We start from the raw sequence: 13955 nt of genomic DNA on the forward strand, positions 1-13955 counted from the left end.
TAGTTCAGACATGGTTTTTCAGAAGGATTTGCAATAGGTTTTGGCTTTATATATCCAGTATGCTGTACTTTATGTTGTGGTGCTTGTGTGTGTAGCGATAAGTTTGGGTTGGTGAAAATGTGCAGAGCTCAAACCTATAGTTTTTCACCGTCTAATGGGATTATAATGCCCCCACGGCTGAAAGGGCGAGCATGTTTGGCTCTACAATTACTTTAGAAGAAAATTTGGCAAGATTAAGTATTCTTCTCTACTCTGTTATTACAATGCATCTGGGATAATTTCACTTTGACTTCTTGTCATTGTTTTGAAATACTGCTTCTGGTCAGTCATTCCTGATTACGGCTTTGATTGGTTCTTTTTTCTTGCCAGTTTTACTCATGTGTGAGCTTCTATATACTGTTCTACCAGCTTGATCATCTCGTTTTTTTTTTTGTGTTCTCTTTTTTAGAAACAGTGACATGTTAGTGGAGTATGTGATCATGAACTATTCGTGTATCAGCACATCTACCAGATGAAGTATTACAATGGTTTCTTCAGTTTCAGGTTTGTCTTTCCTGAAATTCCAGTGAAACCCTTCCTTGGCAGTTCATATCATTTCAGTAAAGCCACTTTTAACATGTCATTTCCCATGCAATGTCTGTTGTCTTAACCACATATATTTGTAGGTCTTTGCCTGTAAAAAGATGGTTGAGACAGACTACCCAGTTACCTTTATCCCAGTTCTAACTTTGGAAAAAATCTTTCATATCTCACTAAGAAAGTATCCGTGTCATCTTTCTTTTTATTAAATTTGGTCAAGTTCGATAGATTAACCCTGACAACATTATAATTTTTGGGCTCTCCCTCTTTCTGTTGGGTGAAGTTGGCAATCTCATTTTGTGCTCTTATCCTCCTTTTTTCCAGTCTCTCCTTTTCTACTTTCTCGGTTTGTGTTCTTTTTCTCTATTTCTAGCCCCCTTTTTTCTTCCTTCATATATCTTCTGTTCGTACTCTTCTCTCTCTCATTGTGGTTTAACAAACTATTGTAAAACGCCATATTTGAGCCCAAGTCGCTTGACCATTTCTGCTCACTTATCAAAGTCAATCAATATGGTTATATGGTGTAGTTGTGACTTCTCCATATTTTTGCCACCACTACAGCTGTACTTTTGAAGGCCCATTTTTCCTTTTTACATCTTCTACTACCGTTTACCACCATATATTCTGGTTGGCTCGCCACTGTCAGGTTTTATGAGGCTGGAATGAGCAGGATACTGTACAGTAAGTGTCTGTGACTTGTTGATGATATTGTTTAACAATGAACAAACAGCACACAGTCCATTTGTTTTAAAATAATATATTAAAACAAGTTAAACACATATACAAATGTTCGTTACGCTGTTGGTTATACACTTATGTCCAGAACATTAAAAAGTTGTCTCTTTTTATCAAAGTACAGCCAGACTGGTTGCGTTACTCTAGAAACTAACTGACAAGACAAAATATTCTTCTATACTCTGTTTTTACACCACAGTCAATTCCGCTTTAAAAATCGCTACTCTGTGCTCTTTATGTCTAACTCTTAATCACTCATCTTAGACGTATCTGTCTTAATTGGGGCCTGGCATGGCCAAGCGCGTAAGACGTGTGACTCGTAATCCGAGAGTCGCGGGTTCGCGCCCGCGTCGCGCCAAACATGCTTGCTCTTCGAGCCGTGGGGGCGTATAATGTGATGGTCAATCCCACTATTCGTTGGTAAAAGAGTAGCCCAAGAATTGGCGGTCGGTGGTGATGACTAGCTGCCTTCCCTCTAGTCTTACACTGCTAAATTAGGGACGGCTAGCACAGATAGCCCTCGACTAGCTTTATGCGAAATACAAAAACAAACTTCGCAGGGTGTGGATATTCGAGTGTTTTTGAGTTTGTTTTGTTTTGTTTACCACAACTTCGCCTCTGTTGATGGATCTTCACCAAATCCGACATGAAGATTCTTGTTTCCATGAAGAGATACATGTAAATTTACAGTTTCATATTTTGTGTTTTGCCTTTTCTATGGGCGTTTTCGGTTTTAAAAGAAAAAAATATGTAATTTATAAATATAAATAACTTTCATGACCTAAGATAATCTTTTATTAATCATGAATTTACATAACTTCCATCCAGCTAGTTTCATTAAATGGATAGGTTGGTTCTTTGTTTTTAATTTTGTGCAAAGCTACAAGAGGGCTATCCGCGCCAGCCGTCTGTAATTTAGCAATGTAAGACAAAAAGAAAGGCAGATAGTCATTACCACCCACCGTCAACTCTTGGGCTACTCTTTTATCAACGAATAGTGAGATAAACTGTAACTTTATAACAACACGACGGCTGAAAGGGGAGAACAAGTTTGTTGAGACAAAAAATCGAATCCATCATCCTCAAATTACGAGTAATAAGTATAATAAATTTCATACATATTAACATTTAATTTAATCCTAAATTAAAATTTCCCATTATTTTAAATTATAATACGTAACAATATATCAGATGTTAGTATCGCTATATAAGTTAGCATAAATTTTACTTTAAAATAAGAACAACAATTGTAATTTATACATTGTTAGACGCACGTTACCATTTGCTCGAGAGATAGAACATTACAGGTAATGAATATTCTAATATCATACAGTTGTGTATATTAACCCTAATAAAGCAGCAAATGCGAAAGGCTTGTTAAATCTTAAAATACCTTCATATGTGTGTACTTATATATATATAGTTACATCTTTAATATATTGGTCGTTTTATTTTCTAAAGTTAAATAAATTCAAAGTTACTGCTGTTCGCTTATTTGAAATTGGTAAAATCAGTTAACTAATATTGTTAAGATATGAAAGCACTATTATAGCATATTATTGCAATAAATATTGTCTACCCCAAAACAATACTCTCTTATTAACCGTTATCAACGGATTTGTGTAGAATGAGTTCAATTTTCAAATTAAAAGCCATAGTTCTAAAGCCAAAGAGAAAACTTGACATGTTGCAAAACGTTTATACAAAATCTAACATCTTTTTCGGAGTTCTTCTGGTGTGTCTGTTTGTTGTTATTAAAACAGACACCCAGAACATTATATTTCAAAAGAACAATTCAACAAAAGGAAAAATACATATTTTAAAAGAAAATAACAAAACTTCAACTGCTAAAACGTTGATGACTAATTCCCAACGGCGGGTCTCGATGTGGAAACTGACCAACACAGGTAAAAAAACCAATTCTTCCTATATTAAATCTATTAGGAACCAGCAGTGTTTTAGCCAACCTGACAATCAAAATCAATAATGATAATATTCTTTAACTCTCACATAATTTTAGTTTGGTCTGATTGTGCGTCCCATTGTAATATACATATGTACCGGCCCCAGTGGAACACAAATGTCTTTGAGGACTTAACACTAGAAATCGGCGTTTCACAAAAGTATTTAGGCGAATAAATCATAAAGTTTAGTGATATTATCATTAAGTTTACCTATATATATTTCACCAAAGTAATTTATACAACACGTCAATGTTACTGTTTCATTGGTGATAGCATGAACTTTCACTATTTTTGTCATTGAATTGAAAAATATTAACTTACAAGATTTTCAAATACGTTACACTGATCATTGTTTCAGCGTTTTAATTATATATCGATGTGCTGAATAACTCAACTTCATTCATACTAAATTAGGTTATTCGTAACCAAGACCACATTATCATGGTTTATAAAAAAGTTGGTTTATCAGGTAAACATTCTTCTAAGGATGATAAGATACCTTCCTACTGTAGATGTTGAATAAATTATGATACAAGAACCAATACATCTTGTTTTGATCTGTTCTGAAATGAAAAGCCGGGGGACTAACGTGGAACTTCAATAAAAATGATTCTGAGAAATAGATCAGTATTGATGTAAAGTTGGCCAATGATCTGTGCAAAAATAAAGAAAATTTAATAATCTTCAAATATCCTGTCGTTAAACGTTTTCTTGTCTTCTCCATTATAATAAGCCTTCAACTCATTTATTTTCAACAACAATTATTAGTAGCTCGTGCAGTAGTTAATTTAGCTAATTTGTACGCAATATAGTTTAGATGCTTTTCTGGATGTGATTAAATCATTCAAGTGGAAAAGTTTAGATGATTTCAACAGTACGAAACTAACTTTTTAGAGATGATGCAGTTGAAGATATTTTTTATAATAGCTTTCACATATACTTTCTCTTTCATTAATTCGATGCATGTTTTTTTTTTTACAGAACGTGGTAGTTCGATGACAAAAACAACACTGTCATCTCCTGGAAGAGATTTCAACATCACATACGAAAACGAACTGCCAACGCAGAAGGAAGACAAGAACAGTGAATACCAAACAGAAGATAATAGAAGCAACATAAATCGTTTATTCGAAAATGCACCCTTATTTAAATTTATTATATTTTTTATTGCTTTTATGTTTGTAATGATACTAATAAATGCATGTTTTAAGTATTATCGTTTTGTATTTTAAATGTTGTTGTTATTTTTATCATTTAATCACTTTCTGTTTTAAATGTGTAATTTTTATCATGTTATTACTATATTTTATATGTTGTGTTTTTTTATCCCAATAAATTTTAGGTTCACGAAAATTGTATATAATGTAGAAGAACGTCACAAAGTGAATGGTCTCTCACACCCAAATAGATATGAAGATCTAATGATTTATACTAAAGAATGAACTATCCAATCATGTCCTACTGTTGATGTTGAATAAATTATTAGTAGCTTTGCAGTAGTTAATTTAGCTGATTTGTACGCAATATAGTTCAGATGCGTTTCTGGATATGATTAAATCATTCAAGTGGAAAAGTCCAGATGATTTCAACAGCACAAAACTAACTTTTTAGAGATGATGCAGTTGAAGATATATTTTATAATAGCTTTCACATGTACTTATTTCATTAATTCGATGCCTGTTTTTTTTTTACAGAATGTGGTAGTTTCTCTTTGCGATTGTACTATTTTTTTTCAAGGACTCTTTGTAACCATCCTTTATAAAATTTCAGTCTTTATATATAACATTATTTAACTAATTTGCTTGTATTAAAACTGAACATATTTGTATATTAAAAATATTATTCTCATAAATCACAGAGAAACCTTCAGCTATAACACCCCTTGAAACATTTCATGAAGCCAAGGATAACAAAGAATTATTCTCGAAAGAAGGAAGACATATCACAACAAAAAAAAACCGTAACTTCATATAAAGACATTTATCGTGCGATGACAAACACAAAACTGTTATCTCCTGGAAGAAAAATCAACATGACAATATACGAAAAGGAACTGCCAATGGAGAAGGAAGATCGGAACAGTGAAGACGAAATAGAAAATTGTATGTTCAACAATACAAGCAGCATATTTCATATATTTGAAAATGCATCCTTCTTTAAATTTCTAATCCTTTTAATTGCTTTTATGTTTATCATGATTCTGATAAATGCGTGTTTCAAGTATTATCACTTTGTATTTTAAATGTTGATGTGTTATTTTTATCATTTTGTATTTTAAATGTTGTTGTGTTATTTTTATCACTTTGTATTTTAAATGTTGTTGTGTTATTTTTATCACTTTGTATTTTAAATGTTGTTGTGTTATTTTTATCACTTTGTATTTTAAATGTTGTTGTGTTATTTTTATCCTAATAAACGTTTGTGAAAATCACCATACAGTTAAAGTTCACGAAAATTGTATATAATGTAGAAGAACGTCACAAAGTGAATGGTCTCTCACACCCACATAGATATGAAGATCTAATGATTTATACTAAAGAATGAACTATCCAATCATGTCCTTTAAAGATAAATACAAAAATATATTTAGTCTAAAATGAACCACAAATAAGATCTGACATCTAATGATGAAGTGAATTTTAAATATAAAATTATTTTAAGGTATATTAAGTTTATTGTTTTTCATTTTTTAAATGATATACTTCATCTTTAACAATTTTCAAAGTGTTCTATATGTAAAGCATGCACATTACTTACTACACTCTAACAAAACCAAAGTATTTTTGATATGAGCAGAAAAGCTATGTCTGTTCAAAGTGGGAGGGTGTCGAACTTTAACCCATAGGCGGCACTTGTTTTTGTAAATTATGTAACCTTCACATGTCAGTATAACTTACAGATCAGGTAACCGTTATGTAACTCTTTAATTTCCGCTCATCTGGTGTCCTATAATTCATACAATATACCTTGGGTACGATAACTACTGTTGTGTCTTTGAGCATAACACTTTACCCAAATTGTTTTTGTTTATCCAGCTGAAATTTCAGCACTGACTCCTATGAACGGTATGGCAAATGATGTATATTTCACATGTAGCATATATCCCAAAATAGAATACAAACCTGTGTACATTATATGCGTGGTCTGTATCCACAATTAATATACATGCCTATGTAAATTAAATACATATTTACTAAATGTCTTCACATTTGAAAATTTCACGTCAACATGAAATGTACACTAGACTAATAGACTATAGAGAATAGGGGAAACTAGCCTATTGTAGATATTACATCAATAAAACTTGGTAATAAATTGTACTAATCATTACTCTTGATCACATGTATTTCAGTAGTAAACTCTGGGGCTTAAAATGTTACAAGCCACTGATTGGGCACAGAAAAGGTTACTCACAGTGTAGATCTGTGCTTCAACATGAACAAGTAAACTTATGTGGGACCAGTGTCATCTTGTTCTTCCCACTTAACAGTCAAGTTTCCTTTAAATGTGTTGTTGTGTCCTTTACCATAATACTTTCTGATAAAAGTCCTCTGAATCCAAAATTCTGCCAAAGTATTCCATCAATTGTAACACAGTGGTTCCTTAAGTTCACATTTGAACCTGAAAACATCTAGTTTGGGAGTGACCAAAGAAATAGTGTATGTAAAGCATGCATACAGCATTACAAAACAAAGGAAGTGACTACAAACTCAACAATACAAGCAGGTAAAGATACTCCTGCAACAGAAATTAGCAAGAAGCAGGATATCTACTATACACAACCATAGTTATTGGTGAGCTATTCCAAATCCACAAGAATATCAAACATATTTTGATGAGCCACAATAAAAAGCAGCAAAAAAACAGGAATATGAGAATGAGAGAGTGTAGATTACATAAACTACTAAGAAACTGGAAAATATTAACTAAAAGGTTACAAATAAATAGAAATTCAACATATCACTGCAAGTGGAGTTGAATAATGATAATCCATGGATATCAAAATACCTTGTGAAGGATTAGAGAACAGTGGTTCTAGTAGAGTGAAAAGTGGATTTTGGTTATTAACCAAAGAGTTATTGATTGAAGATTGTGTAGCAGTGTAGTGTCAGTGTTTGTTCTCTTTCATTTTTAAAAAGTTATATCAATAACACTGGTTATTTTTCTCATTTGTTGTTACCTACAAAATAGATATTATTCTGCTTTTAATTTTCACAATAACAAAGTATCTCAATAAATTACATTTCCAACTCTTCTGTGTCACAATTTTAAATTTTAAGCAGCTTTGTTAACAAAAAATAATTTTATTCCAAATATCTAGTGAACAACAGAACAATAAAAACTTTACCATACTCCATTCTTGGATTTCTGTTTGATTACACAAAATTGTATATTGACAAGTGTATTCTATGAAAGAATTTTCTGTATTTGTTGTTAAGAGTATCAACTGTTTTGGTGGAGAAAAATTTTGATCGTGCATAACTGTTGCATAAATGAATTAAACGTTTTATACAAACTTGAAATATATCTCAAACATAATTTTTAATAAAACATAACATAATATAGTAGTTTGGAACAACATGAAACCTACTGATCCATCTTGTTTGTCTCATCCTCTAAATTAAACTAAAACTATTTATAAATAAATTTTAAAAAATCTTAAAGCTAGCCCTTATCATTCATATACTTTTCAAAATTTCTATTAAAATTACTGCTTCCACATCATCAGGCAACTCTTCCAAATAACTACTACATTAAGAAAGTGAAAACAACTCCCATCCTGCAGAAATTTACATTTACGTCTCTCAGTCCTACCATTCTCATCATGAAGTACAAAACAGATGTTGCATCAACACTATCAATTTCATTAGTAGTCTTGAACATTTCAATCAGATTCCCTCTTACTATTCTCTTTTTTCAAGAGAAAAACAATTGTATCAAGTGGCTCACATATTCAATTTCTAACCTCCATCACATTCCTTGGCTAAATATGTCCTTTATTAAGATCAAGAAAGTTGATGAAACAGGAAATTAAGATGTTGAAAAGGATGAAAGCAGAAGATTGGCTGAAAATATAAAAATAACAGTTTGGATTTCTTTAAAAATATAGTGTAAACAAAATGCCAGGATGCAGTGGAACCCTTAAGGGGTGATAAAGAAAGACTTGTTTTTGATGATTACGAGATGAATGGGTTGTTAATTGTTTTTGCTTTTTATTCTGTTTCTACTATTGAAGATTTAAGCAATATTCTACATTTTGAAGATGGAAACAAGGATGGCTGCATTAATACTGAGCTAGTCAAGGCAAAATTTCAAAGTTTAAAGGAAAATAAATCTGTTGGCTAAATAATATTTTCCCGAGGGTTTTGAAGGTGGTTAAAAACTGGATATGTCAGCCACTTGCAACTATATTTTGTCAGTCCTTCAACATTGACCATGTACGAGAAGATTGGAAGTTAGCTAATGATGCTCCTCTTTTTAAAGGAAGTGGAGAATATTGTTTCAGTTATTATAGGTCCTTTAGTCTTAAGTCAGTTATGTACAACTTTTTGGTAAGTCGCACAAAAGAAGCCTTGCAAAACCATTTAACAAAGTTTAGAGTTTCATTGGATTGTCAACATGATTTCACTAAGGAAAGTACTGACTTACAAATCTTTTAACATTCTTGAAAAAAGGTTACTGTTGTAGAAGGGGACTCTTAACATTCTTTGAGATATATAGAGTGCAAATCATTTTCAATTCCTCAGGGAAACTTGCAGGCATCTATCAATAATGCATTTCACGTCAGGTACCTACTCGTCTTCTTATAAGACGTGGATAATAATGCTATAATGAATCTCGGAAGAAACCCCTCATAATTTCAAACGTTACAATATCATATCTCTTGGCAGTCAACATGGATGGAATGTAGATTCACAAATGTTCTTAATATCAGATACAGATGACTGTTTGTATTCACAAAGCTATGAAGCATTATTCAGATGAATGGGAAAACAATTTTAAGATCAAGAAATTGTTACAAATCACAATGAATATTCAAGAGCATAAACATTCTTTGTTTTTGGTCTTACACTGGATCTATCCATTTATTCGCTCTTTCTTTTGGTGAAACAGGGAAATTTATGAGTTTGTATAATATTTGGTGAAACATTAATAACACTATAAACATTCTTGCCATGCAGATTTTTGGTCAATTTTAGAAATTTATCAGTCTAGAAACATCATCACTGATATATGAAAAGCAATGAACATTATACATATTTATTCTCTACTCTCAGAAGATTTGGGTTCGCAAAATATGCTGGGAATTGTGTTTGCCAGTAATCAGTTACTTAACTATAGAGACATCAACAATTTGTATCTGAATTATAAATGCCGAAGTCACTGGATCTGTGTCTACTTTGTTGAAATAAAATAAAGAATATTCTGATTTCCTTACTCTGCTTCCACATAAAAATTAACCAAATAGAACTATCTAAAATGGACTTACAATATGAAGGTTGAGGACCTTATTAGACAATGTGTGGCGAATATTGCATATGACATGGCTATTAAAGACGTAGACATATATCCAAACAAAATCTGTTATCATAGTTTGAATTTCATGAAGATATTAATATGTTTGTTCATAATTTTGTTACATGGTGATTTAGTGTAAAAATGATTTTACTAGATATGCCTTTTCACATAGATCAAATATCCAACTGATTTTTAAACAAAGATTAATAAAGGGTTTTAAAATGAAAATACTATCAGAAAGTATTACATTAATCTGTTTTATATAGCAGGTATGAATCTTAAATCATCATTGCCTCAGTTATAGATCATGTGATGATTTATACTCTAATTTCCTAGAGTTACTGCTAATAAATGGCTTCACATCACAAGAAGCTGTCACTACATAACATCATTAGATTTGATTTATTCATGCAAACCTGTAATTATTGTCCATGATTCACATCACTTCCTCTAATTATCTGTCATTTCATTTTAGCAAGTTAAATTTGATATCTGATTAATCAGGTTAATTAACTGTTTCAGCCATTATACTCCAGTGGGACTTCAGAGTTTAATGACTCTTGTGCCTAATTAATTAAAGTGATTAATTAATTGGGTGGTTAATGTATACAAGATATGCAAATTGAGATAAATAACTGTTCCATTCTTTACACCTTTATGTCCTTGGGTGGTGTGAACTTACTTTTGGCTCCAGAGTCCCATACTAACCAATCCACTAGAAGTCTGGTCTCGATAATTGTGGTGGGCAGAGCACACATAGCCCCTTTTGAGCTTAACTTCAAACATACAAAGAGTCACAGACTAGGTATTAAAGTATTGTCAATATTTTTGCCTCATTTTAATGTGTAATAAAAAAACAACGTATTTCATAAAGAAAAGCAAATTATTGATGATTTTTTATTTTGATGGTTCTTAGGCCTTCTATAATTCATGAGATGTATCAGGACAACAACTTCTAGCCTCAATTTCTTTTGGCGACTTTACTAGTGTGTTCTCATATTGAGTAGCAAGATATCCACGAAATTGTCCAGCTGCTTCACGTATGAGTGCTGAAATCACATGATGTGGAATCAACTTGTGTACATGCGACTTGTGTCTCTTCACTTGGTATCATGTGACATGTGACTGGGACACTTGGATACATTTTACCACTAACCTTTGTGTTTGTGAATTATTATTGTCACCACATTTTCTTACCATGGTTGAGACAAACTTATTGCAGGTGTCTTTCTGGATGGTCCTGGTTACCTAATTTCATCTATATTTCCCTGTTTTCCATGGTGTCCAATACCGTAAAGTATAAGTTAAATATTGGCCTTGGAAATTCCAAATTCTTGATCTGAATAAATTTTATGATTTGATGTGGGAATATACTGTGCAGGATAAGGCTGTTACATACTCTTCTCAAAAGTGATCATTTTAAATGACATCACACTACCTACACACCACAAAGCAATTTTAAAAAGTAGTTTTGATGCATTCTGTTCGATTGCAACTTCTTACTGACTGAAACTGTCAAATGGCTGGCTGAGTTACATATTCAAATTGTTTGAATACAATGTACTTAACATTATATTGTTACTCTTATGCAATATTGTGAAGTATATGTATAAAAAATTAACATTTACATACAAATCAATGGACTTGACAAGAATAATTATTACACTCTCATACATTTCTGGTAAAAAGGTGTGTCATAACAAATCGTAGTACCTTATTCACTAACACAAAAGATGGTTATTTGCACCTTGCAGAAATGATGCATATTATGTCATGTTTTCCTCTTGAAATTACTTCCTTTGTCATTTACTGTGCTCACTATAATACCAATAATTAACCTATACTGTAACAACTTTATGTAAAAGGCTTGAAGTTGATTTTAGATTTCACATGTTAACAAATTTATCCCAAACTTGGCCTTCATGCAAATGGAAGACTACACAAAAATCCACTTACATTGCACTAGGGCATTTGAAGGGCTTGTGGACAAATAGAATAGCTTTGATTGTCTCATCTTTCATGTCCGTTCTCATGAAAACTGATGTTTATATGGAGGTGTGACTAGAAACTTATGATCTTTCACCACCTTCATATTCTTCACTACCAGAAGATGTAACCAGATGAGACATCGCAGCAGCTTTTTATGTCACAAAGTTATATTTTGAAACTTATTTTCCTTCTGTTGCTCCATATTAACTAGAATGACATTTTGTGATATTTTATTGTTAACATTCTATTGTACAAGTGTTTCTTCTTCCGTGTAGAGCATCGCAACCTCTAGTTTTCAGACTGCTGTGGTTTCGGCTCTGTATAATTTATCAATCTCTCTATGCTTATATCTTTCTTGGGAACTGGTTGTGACATATTCCCCTATCCATAACGATACCAGTGGCATTAAATTTATACTGAATATGACATATATGCCAAATAGATTGCTCATAGAGTATCAATTCCTATCTGCACAAAAGTCAATGTATTAATATATGCAAATCGTTCTTGTAAATTGCAGTTATCTTTCTATATTATTGTCATAAATAAGCTGCATTTATATATTAAAGTTTCATTTCTATTAAATGTTACAGGTAATTTTTGAAAGTAGACTAAAACTTGCATTTACCAAAATGCGTTCACTTCTTTCCATAGCAATAAGAAGTTTTCTGCAGAACTATCTTGAGTAATTTGATAATAAAAGACCCAGCATGGCCAAGCACTCGACTCATATTCTGAGAGCTGCAGGTCTGAATCCCCTTCGCACCAAACACGCTCGCCCTTTCAGCCATAGGGGTGTTATAATGTGACAGTCAATCCCACTTTTCATGTGTCATATAGTAGTCCAGGAGTTGACAGTGGCTGTTGATGAATAGTTCTCTTCCCTCTAGTTTTACACTGCTAAATTAGGGATGGCTGGTGCAGATAGCCCTAGAGTAGCTTTGCATGAAATTCAAAACAAAACAAACAGTCAATCGAAAGCAAAAACATGCAATACAATCCTGCATATTTATTTTGGGTAATTATTTTAACTACCATCAGGTGAAGATGAGATAAAAGTATGAGGAGAAAAGTGCAGTAAATAATGGCAACAATGTTTATTTTAATTCTCTCTACACACACATATGTACACACTAAATGTTCAGGTAGTGGGATCTATGCAGTAGGTTTGTTTCTTTGTTTTGTAACTCCACAATCCAACTGCTGTGTCACTGGAAGGTCTAAGCAGAAGCAAAACAAGAAAACTGAGAGAAAGGATATATGTTAATGCTGCAGAAATGAAAAAATATTCATATGTATTTAATTAGATAACACTTAAATAGCCTGAGTAAAGACACTGAAGAAACATAAACATGAATGCTCTTACGAGTACAAAAAAGTGGTTATGAACATTGACAAAACATAAATCCTGATGAGTTACATGTTAATAACTCGTAAAGAACTTGAAAACAGTATGTTCTATGTTGACAAGGAGTAAGAATCAGAACTAAACCTTAATAAGGATGTGTTTGGGGCAAGGAATAACTCACAAAGACTATGCTTAACTTCTACGTATAAAATGTAATGAACGAGAAACAGGAATAAAAGATCTTACTCTAAAAGACAGAGTGTATGTCAATATCTATGTATGTCACCAAAACTGCTATGTCATCTAGTTAATGGCATCACAGACAAATGTAAAATTCACATTTTGGATGTTCAAGATTCATGCAATTAGAAAATAACTGTGGTATGTTCAACAACCATTTCTTTATGATAGAACACAATTTTCAATACCCGTATTTTCCTCAACAAGAATGCAACTTTCACTATGACTGTACTTGATGGTTTAACTAGATTTATTAACATAATTTTTAATGCAGTACTGAGAACCTGGAGTTCTTTAAAAGCTTATTATTCTTTATTAAATATGATAGTATCACTTTTAATTCATGAAATTATTACAGTTAATGTCAGTAAGACTTAAAAAATGTTTGAGCTGTACACATTGAATCATTTTCATGCAGTGAATTACACATGACTAAAAAGCATAATTGAAACACATTTTCCATGCAGTACTTACTTCCTAGAAAAGAAAATCGTTTTTTAAAAAATATTCACTTTTAATAAATTATTTCAATGAGACACGAATTCTGTAATTAGACAAACAGCTGCCTGTAGGACAGCATT

Source organism: Tachypleus tridentatus, chromosome 10 (assembly GCF_004210375.1).
Source record: "Tachypleus tridentatus isolate NWPU-2018 chromosome 10, ASM421037v1, whole genome shotgun sequence".
NCBI classification, from domain to species: Eukaryota; Metazoa; Arthropoda; class Merostomata; order Xiphosura; family Limulidae; genus Tachypleus; species Tachypleus tridentatus.